Source organism: Corvus brachyrhynchos, unplaced genomic scaffold (assembly GCF_000691975.1).
Source record: "Corvus brachyrhynchos isolate BGI_N302 unplaced genomic scaffold, ASM69197v1 scaffold279, whole genome shotgun sequence".
In the NCBI taxonomy this organism is placed as follows: Eukaryota; Metazoa; Chordata; class Aves; order Passeriformes; family Corvidae; genus Corvus; species Corvus brachyrhynchos.
Window position 1 is genome coordinate 8,943,669 of NW_008246060.1, and position 9,743 is coordinate 8,953,411.

A 9,743-nucleotide genomic window follows, 5' to 3' on the forward strand; every position below is an offset into this window, starting at 1 on the left:
AGAGAAAGCTTCATTAGGGGTTACTTGAGCTCTTTACAAAGTGACATTAACCTGCTTATCAGCACTAATGTTAGAAATCTGAATCTGCTGCAAGAGCACAATACAAACATGGTAAGAGGCAGTTCTCCCCAGCAGTTTCCAACACAAGCACAGCAAACTGAACACAGGAGTATTCTGGTGATCTGGTTATTTGACCACTCGTCAGAAGAAGGGCCTGGTAGTTCCATGAAAATTGGAGAGACAAAGCCAGAAGAAATAATGCAAGAGCAATGTTTGTAAAGACTGTATAGAATACACCTTACTGTACTTGAGATGTGAGGATGAGAAATCCTCTGTCTCTCTCTGTTGTACAGTTCCTGGCCCCATTCCCAAGGGCCGTGCCCAGGTCCTTTAGGTTAAAATGCCCGCTCCACACTGCTGGGCAGGGTTGTCCTACATTGTGCTCAGTGTCACAGTTGCTGCATTTCAACAATACTCTATTGGGAAGCACATTTACTGCAGTTTTAGAATAAATAGGCCTGTGCAAGAAGCATTTGCTAAACATTAAATTAGGGACAGACTGTTGAAAATGTTGTGGACTGATCTAGAAGAACCAGCAAAACCAGGCAAATTGAAGACTGGAGTTAAGGATGAGAAGCAGTCAAATGTTTCTCCAAGCCAGCAACTCAGCCATCAGCCAAGAACGTATCCTCTTTGAAATCTGCATAGTACAAACACAGTACCACAGTCATTCTGCCAAATGATGCTAAAGTTATACAGAGCACAGCTTTTCTATTGCCTTCTAGTGGCACATGATGACTTCAGACTCAGAGACACAGATAAAACAGATTATTCTTAACAGTGCCATTACTTCTTTGCATTAAAACAACGGTGAAGGAACTGCACAAGAAACAGAACACCATTCCCTGAAGCAAAAGAAAGTCCCTATCTTTAATAGCTAACAATACAAGAAAATATCCTTTTCCCATTCCTTTCTTCATCTGAAAGCCTCTTTCTTAATGAATGACACTGCAATTATCTGTGTCCAGGACTGCAAAAAGCAACAGTATAAAACAGAGTGAAGAACTAACATATGTGATAACTTACAAATATTAGTCTGAACTTTCTTCCAAAATACCCACTTTTCCTATTAACAATTAAGAATCAAATTTATTTCTTAAAAAAGAACTAACATGAATGAAGTTCCCAGGCAGATGTTCTGCTCTGTTGCTCCTACTAACGTAAAAATTACAGATTCATAAGACTTTATCAAGTGGGAGTGTTCCCTCCCTAAATTTAACCCTTCTGACCTCAAAACTGAGAAGAGAGCTTCAGGGAAAAGAAAGGAAAATTGAGGATAATCAGTACAGTAATACACACCGACTGTTTTATCACATTTCTTTACAATTACAGCTTTTAGATAGAAAAGTAAAAAGGAATAAAGTAAAAGAAATAATGTAATTATTTTTGATAAACAAAGAAACATTTCCAACTTGGTAGATCAGCCTTTAATCCTTTACACTTAGAAGTCCAGTTGTTAACATCCTGGCTAAAACTCTGGGTCCAAACTTGCAAAAATAAGAAAAAATAAAATAAATAACAACAACAACAAAGTAATAATAAAAAGCCAACCCACAAAACCATTCAAAAACAGAAAAACAAGAGCAGAACATGATATGTCATGTTTCATGCTAAATTAGCAACAGGAGTGAAGACTGGTGGGCTGCCATGAGATCTGGAATACACTTACATACTTTGAAATCTGTTCCCCTTTTCCACTTCCAGTATCACTGTATTTCAGCCACTCTGAAGTAGATATTAGGGGAGGGATGGGAACAAAACAGACAAAAAGCTCTTCTAAAACACCCAAAGCACCACCTTGCAAAACATTCCTGAGAACAATGTCTTATTAACGAACAAACATTATTTAAACTCCTTTAGCCATCATCTATTGCACCATTACAGGGGAACACATTGCAGAGTGCAAATGAAGTCGGTAAAACAATGGAGAAAGGGCCCTCTCATTTTCTGTTTTGAAAAAACACATAATCATTAAATCATTTATTTTGAAACTGGACAGGAATGAAGGCAGATACACCTGCTCGTTAGTGAGCACACAGTAACTCAGGAAATGCATTGGCTGCTTATATGCTTGATTCGTTTTAAAACATAAAGCTACAGATCCTGAGACCCTCCTAGCCAGAGGCCAAATCACTACTCTCAACTGACATCTTGCTAATTATAGACAAATTCTACAAAGTAATTCAGGAAACAGAGAGAATTGGAAAACCCACAAAAGCCAAGTTCTGCTTGCACTGTCTTAACTGAATAGAGCACAAAGCCTTGGTCAGTGCAATCCCAACCACAGGCTGACGCCTAACTTTGTACACTCCCACTTCGCATCAGTTTCCTTTTCTTAATTTCCCCTGCCAGAGGAAGCAGTGCCATGAAGCTGAGAGGGGTGCACAGCAGAGCTTTCCAGGTGCCAGTGTGCAGCCCAAGGCTGACCACACCCGATGGCCACAGCACGGCCTGGGAGCACCCACCTTGGAGTGGTTGAGCAGTGCCCCAGCAAACACCACAAGAGGACTGAGCATGAGCAGGCAAAATCTGAATTTGAGAGCGAGCAGAAGTCAGCCAGTCAAACTAGCACTTACTTCTTCACGCAAAGTGTGAGGGAAAACAAATTGCAAATCTGCTTTAGCAAAAAAAATTTAAAAATTATAATCTTTGAAAGAAAGTGCTTCCACTGACAAACTGCACAAAAAGCCCCTTCTTCCTCTCAAAAGAGCAACAAAACACACAGAAACTTAACAGAAAGCAGATATTTCTAATAAAATTTCTGTTTTGCCAAGAGTAATTTTCCAACTAAAGTGTTCTTGTATGCACTCCACTAAATGCAGACAGAGGGTCCATTAAACAAACTGGTGGACCTGTGCTCAAGAGGGCTTTCTCTGGTCCCTTCTGCCTCAGCTTGGTTGACATGAACAGGGCAGTAGACATCTATTTCCTTTACAAGGAATGGTTAGGTCAACTAAGATAAGTGCTTACAGCATTGCAGAATGAACACATGGTGCCAGCTGCATGTTGTCTGAATTTTTTAACAAGTCTTACAATTTTTTGCATTGACTGTACCTAAAGTTTTTCTTTCAACTGTGACAGGTTAAAGACCTACTTTTATTTCAAAATTAAGGTCAATGGAACAGATCACACCTGCCTCCCAAGGCCCTGTTTCAGGTTGTCTACAACTCAAGTCTGCCATCGCTCACTTGGTTCTTGTCAAGCTTTCCTCGGTATGCAAGGGACCCCCCAGCTTTTTAAAGAGACACTGAGAATTCCCAGAAACAAGATAACAAATGTGTCATAGGAGCATGATCCACAAAACACAAACAACTAGATACAAGACATTTGGTAAGTTTAATATACGCAGGTCAGCAGACCCTGATGAAATTTACCTTTGAGTGCCTCAAAGGAACTTGCCTGGACAAACAGTGTAACTGCTAATGATTATCTTCAGAGATTCATTCAGGACAGAGAGCTTGGCGATACATCAAATCTGGTTTTAAGGTGACTCTCAGAAAGTACAGGTATCCAGATAGACAACAAAACGAAGTATTAAAGAAGTGCTAGGGGGGCAATACAGAACATCATCATGAATCCATCAGCACTGTGCAATTTCCTTCTTTGACAAGTTACCATATGCTAACTCTAATCCGTCTTTTGACATTGCCTTATGTAACACTATTGTTACAAAGGAACATAGCCCAGATGACAGCAGTATAAATTTTACTCAGATTATTAATTACTAGTCCTTTGTCAAATCATAACTTGTGCTTGTTACAGGTAATTTCTATGTATATAGTCCTGATTTGGCCAGTGACAGAGTAAACTGCAAAACCTCTAGGTGGTTTTGCAGGCAGAAGAGTCTGCAAACACTTAACAGGACACAGTAAGAGTTTAAAATTATCTTTATAACCTGGAGAAATGTTGCAAAAATGAGACCAAAGACACACGAAATACTACAGATCCGACAGAAAAATTAAATGCCTAAAGAGACAATCAGGAACAGACATTCATCTTCTCAGTGTATATGTGACTCACTGGGAAAATGTTTGAGGTATTAAAGATCATCAGGCACTGGAAAGAGCTACCTATCATTCTCTGGATTTTGGAGGGTAAGGGGATTTATAGCAGACCAGACTTTATCTGTATCACATCCCATTTTGGAGAAAAAGAATAGACAGCATGGTCCCTTAGGTCTGTCCCAGGCCACACCTCAGTGATTCCAGACACCTGCTGCTGACTGAAGCCATCCAGCTGCGTCTGAACCCTGTCCCAGGAATTCTGCCACATTTGAAACTTCCTCTGATTTCAGTCTTATTCAGGTACCAGTGTGGATCAGATGGGATCAAGGAAACAATTTCGATAATCCATTAAATGTTATGACTAAGTGATTATGATACCAGCAAAAATTTAGACAGGTAGCTGGCACCACATGTTCAACCATGATTTCATTCTGCAATGCTGTAAGAACCTATCTTACTTGACCTAACCATACATAACATAAAGTTCCATTGAAAAGTAATGCGCTAAAAAAAACCCCAAACAGACATAGTTGCCAGTACCACAATCATAAATTGAGATCATCATCCTTTATCATGGGTGAGAGAGGTGCTTGGCCAGCCCAAGGTTCAACACTTAACATTTCTCTATGTTATTTTGCAATAACATTTCAGACAGCTAGACTTTACAAAAGCTAGCCTATTTCCTACACACACTGGCAACACCTCGCTTTTATTTAAATTTAGATATGGCACTAACTATTTCAAGCCATTTTTAAATTAACATATACACTATCTGCAAACAAACATTATTATAACATCACCTGCCAGTAAGAAAATCTGATCACTCCAAACCTCTGAAATCTTTAACCTGAATAATTCAGATGAACAGCCTTCATAAAGGAGACAACGCATTCACTGTCTGTGACTCAGCTCTGCAGAATTCCAGATGTCTGAACTCTCAGGGTCATTGACAGTGAGCAGAAAATGATGGGAGTGAGGTTTTAATTACATGAAAAGCAGACAAATTTGGCTACCAGCATATTTTCTTTGCTGAATTTACCTGCAATACTTTTTCCTCCCTTCCCTCCTCCTTTTGCAAGGCTAGGGAGCTTCACCGCGGAGCGTCACTCGCTGCCCTGCTTGTCATCACCCCACGAAGTACTGGAACAATGTAGCTCTCAACCTAACAGCCCTGTTAATCAAGAGAGCTACATGACTGCTTATTTCTCAACTCCCTTCCCATTATGTTGCACTTTCAATGAAACTCTTAACTAGCAGCAGTCAAGAGCACCCCCCCCTGCTGGCATCAGAATGAATTTTACCAATTCAATTTGCTGGTAGCTCAGAACTAAAAATGCCAGCTGATTGCTAGTTCAGACGGCTCCATGTTCAGCCACTTGTGCATACTTGAAATTATCTGAATGCAGTTTGAAGACTACAGCAGAAATTTTGTAATTAGAATTCTGCAATGTAGATGGTAATTTTTCCCCCTCAGTAACACACAAAGATCAGATAAACAGGAAGCAAATTGAGGAATTTTGCAACATGAATAGTGATCTGCCTCAAACAGAAAAAAAAAAAAAAAAGGGTAGGAAAAGGAGGAAGAAATCTGTGATCTGAAGTCCTGATCTGATGAGACTCTTACACTTCAGTTGCAGAAGGGCTGCTTCAACAATAGAGACAATCAAAGCAAGTCAGGGAAGTTATATATATCATTAAGTAGTTTCTTGCTTTTGATGCTTGAAAACAGACATTAAGTAGGTTCTGCAAATGTAAGAGACTTTACAGAACCCTTGTATTCAAACTAGAGTTTTCTTAAAATGTATTTCCCACTCTATAAGGGCCATATTTTCAAAGTAAAACAAACCAGTATGCATGCCACGTACTTCTTGATGCTTCCTGCAACAGTGATGTAAATCATGCAGAGTAAGGGTATCTCCTCCTTTACATCCTCTTCCTCTCTGCATGTCCCTAACTAGCATAAACGTTGAAGAGAAGGTCACTATACTCAACCCTCTCCACTGAAAATTTTCCCAGAGAAAAAGAGGCAGGGATTGTGCTTTAATTAAACCAGCTGATCACTGGGTCACCGCAATACTATTGTCACCTGAGTTCTGGCACACCTTGAACAGTGATTTGGATGAAACATACACCTCTCATATGAAGAAAGTGACAAGGGAATTCCGAAAGTACTTTACTTTGGAGAGCAACACATCTCAAAGAGTTTTAAATAATGTTATAATTTCTGCAATGATCTGTTCCATTGACCTTAATTTTGAACTAAAGATCATCACTAGACTAACAAAGTTTAGGTAAAAAGGGCTTTAGGAGACCATGAAGTGAAAGGACACGCAGTAATAGTGAGTTATTTGGTAGCACTCTGAGCTGCTCTGAAGCAGAGTGTTCTGTGCCTGCTGGCTGTACCCTGGCAGTACAGCACGTACACAGCCCTGGAGTGTTGTGCTGCTCTGCAAACACAAAGCTGTGTGTTTAACAGATGCGTGGAGAGGATGATGGGAGCAGAATTTCTTACACGTGAACTTTGTGCTCTGGAAGTCTTGGATACAAAGAGTAAATGTAACAATTCTAGGGGTCTCACTGGCAGCTGCAACCTCCCACTTTCTGGGTATAAATATGCTGAACTAACTCTTCCATATAATTAATCACATTCAAACTCTAATCTGACTAGAAATCTGATTTTTGGAATGTCACAGGTTGATTTTTGATTATGTGTGTACTTTTCTGCATTAAACCGAATGAATCCAGGCAAGCATGAAGTCAACGCAGCAGCAGCTGCATTTGCAGTCTGAGGCATCCCATTATGGAAACCTCCCATAATTCAGACATGCCATTCTTCTATTTTTTCTTTTTTAACATGTATGTCTTTTAGGAACCAATTATGTTCTTCAAAACATATCACACAAGCTAAAATAGATTCCTGTATTAGGAAAATGAGAGCAATTAGGGTTTTTTTCTCCTTAAAATGATCTAAAATAATCTCAAGTCTCAAATCCAGGATTTTCTGAAGAGAAATGCAATTCAAAAGATTATTGTACTATTGTATCAGTATCATTAAAACATGAACATATAGCAGATACTTCCATCAGTTTATCATTGATGCTTGTTATTTCGGCAGCTCTCATCAGCAGTACAGAGATGTAGTAAGAACTACAAGCAGCACAAAAGATTTAAATGAAATCCATAACCTTTAGATGAAGTACAGCTAGGACTACAGCTTTGCTTGTTTGCTTGTTTTAATTTAAAAAGAAATATTTCTTTCACAAACACAGGTAAGTTTCCCACATCTGATGACTGAGGCAGTCCCCCTGTTTGGAGAGGAAAATCTAGAATATTAAGATTTGGGGGGAAGGGGAGGGAAAGACATTTTTAATTACTATTTCAATGACTGTTTCAGGATGGTTTTTTTGTGGAAAATCTGGGATAGGAAGTCTTTGAATCTTTTAGATGCAAAGAGAGACCCAGATCCCAGCCATGGTGGTTAAAAACCACAGCTTTCACTAGAGAAGCTCTCTTACATTCAGGGCTTTGACCAGGAGTCAGCCCAGGTGAGCACACCCCACTTACCTAAACTCCTCCTACTGTCCAAAACCATTGTAGTGCTGGATTCTAGTTTCTTAAACGAAGCACCTAGGTACAGCTACAGAGTAACTGCACACAGCTTTGCTTCTCTCACCCTTTTATCTCTTTATTAGACACACTGAAGAGCCCTAAAGAATGATAAACTCGGTGCCTTGTAAAGCTGAAGCACAGCAAGAGAACAAGGCAGTGCCTTTACGGTCCTTTGCTGAAGACAAGTCTGTAAATCTGTCCGTTTTGCTCTCAGCTGTCTCCTCATTTCCATTTTTGCTGCAGCACCAACACAAACGTTACCCAAAGCCTTCAATAAGATAATTTACATGTTAAACTGCTTGGCAAGAGCAGACCCATGGGATGAGACTACACTGGCCCTGAGAAGAGGCAGACATGAATGAAACAACCTGGGCCAAATGCTGACTGAAAGTAATTTGGATTGCAGTCTACTCTGAGGCATTCTTTCCTGAAAAGCTTTTGAACAGTATTTTGCTTTTGTCTCCCATACACAGAGATATAATTTAATTACTGTGTAACTTTTTGCTAAACATTACTGTTAAACATGACTTTTAGTATCCACATGGATTGGGAAATGATTAGGAGAAAAGTTAACCTGGGAGTGATTCAAGTTCTTTGATTTCTTTGCTTGGACTGATATCTGATTTGGCCAAACTAGGGTTATTTTTTTTTAACTGCTGTGTGGTAACTGAAGCTGTTTCTTTCAGGAGACTGTAAGGTAATGCCATTTACAGTACATTTTTAGAGATTTATATTCTTAAATTTATCAAGACTATCAGCCTTGCCATAATATAATCTAGTGCTAGAGTAAGAAATTTTTTCAATCTTAGGAAAAACACAGCTATGTCTGTTTTGTGGAAAGTGGAGGCTGTTTTCATCAGCTCCCCATAACATTATGGAAGAAGTAGTATTATATACAAAAGAACACCATATTCACTGCCATTTCAATAATTTATAGAATCAATGATTTCAATTATAATTCAGTTTCTGGCCTACAGACTGTCTATGTGATTTGAAAATAACTACTGTTGAAAAATAACACCTAGCTTTTCTTGGCAAGTTAGGAGAGATCTTATTGTCTCTGAGAAAGACCATAATTTGCTTGCATGAGTTCCATAAAAGCTGTTTAAGGGAACCTTCCCACAACCTGTAGCTTGCAAGAAACAAAAAAGATTCAAAGCTTACCCCTTTATTCCTAACTTATTATTTATCTGTTGAAATGTGTATTCTTTATAAATTTTATTACCCGCTCACTTAGGTGATTTTCTGTAATGGGTAAGCACAAAAATTTTAGCTCTAGAATTAGTGTCTGTCAGAACTGTTTGAACATAACAACATTGCACTGCTTTGCATTTTGGCCAGAAGAGGCACAGCTTTTGGGGCTTAGTTAATGAAAAAATATTTTCTATTTATAGCACAAGCCAAGGGTTTACCTATGTATCCTTGCCTCTTCAACAGTGTGCACTGCACAGAAATACCCTGTTTTATTCATAGGCCTGGACAGCATTAGCCTAATTTCTTTATCACAAAAAGAAATTATTTCACCTCTAAATGAGTAATCATTTAAAAGATCCTACTTAACAAATGCTAAGTATTTAACTACTGAAATGAACTTAACATACCTTTTAGGTACCTCTGGCAAAATTTAGCTGTTGTATCAAATCCTGAGCTTCTTCTTGAGATAAGAACATCATTCCTATTACATTATATACAATGGAGCCCACAGTAGCAAACGTAACTCCAGGATTATAAAGTACTGCTGATATGGAAAAATTATCTACTGCAAATAGCCAGTATGTATATTGTGCACAGATTATTCTAAAAGAAAAATCACCAAGGAAAGACAAATACTAGACACGTACTACACATGTTGCTGTTCAACACATGCTGTCTAGCAAACTCATGAAATTTTCAAGTCACCAAGATTTCTCTAAGTGCTAGCATTACAATTTAAGAAAACCCTCTACAACAGCCTTCCATACATTCCATACATACATTCTATATATTATTATCAAAACCAGCAAATCCATAAATGAAGCTGGAAGCTCTTCTGCTATTGCCCAAGCAGAATATTTCTAAGATCATTCTTTT

General features: G+C 38.7%; 1 protein-coding gene across 1 annotated transcript in view; it reads right to left on the reverse strand.

Moving 5' to 3' along the window:
• Positions 1–9,743, reverse strand: part of ZMIZ1 (zinc finger MIZ-type containing 1) — a 294,975-nt gene that overhangs the window by 127,149 nt on the left and 158,083 nt on the right.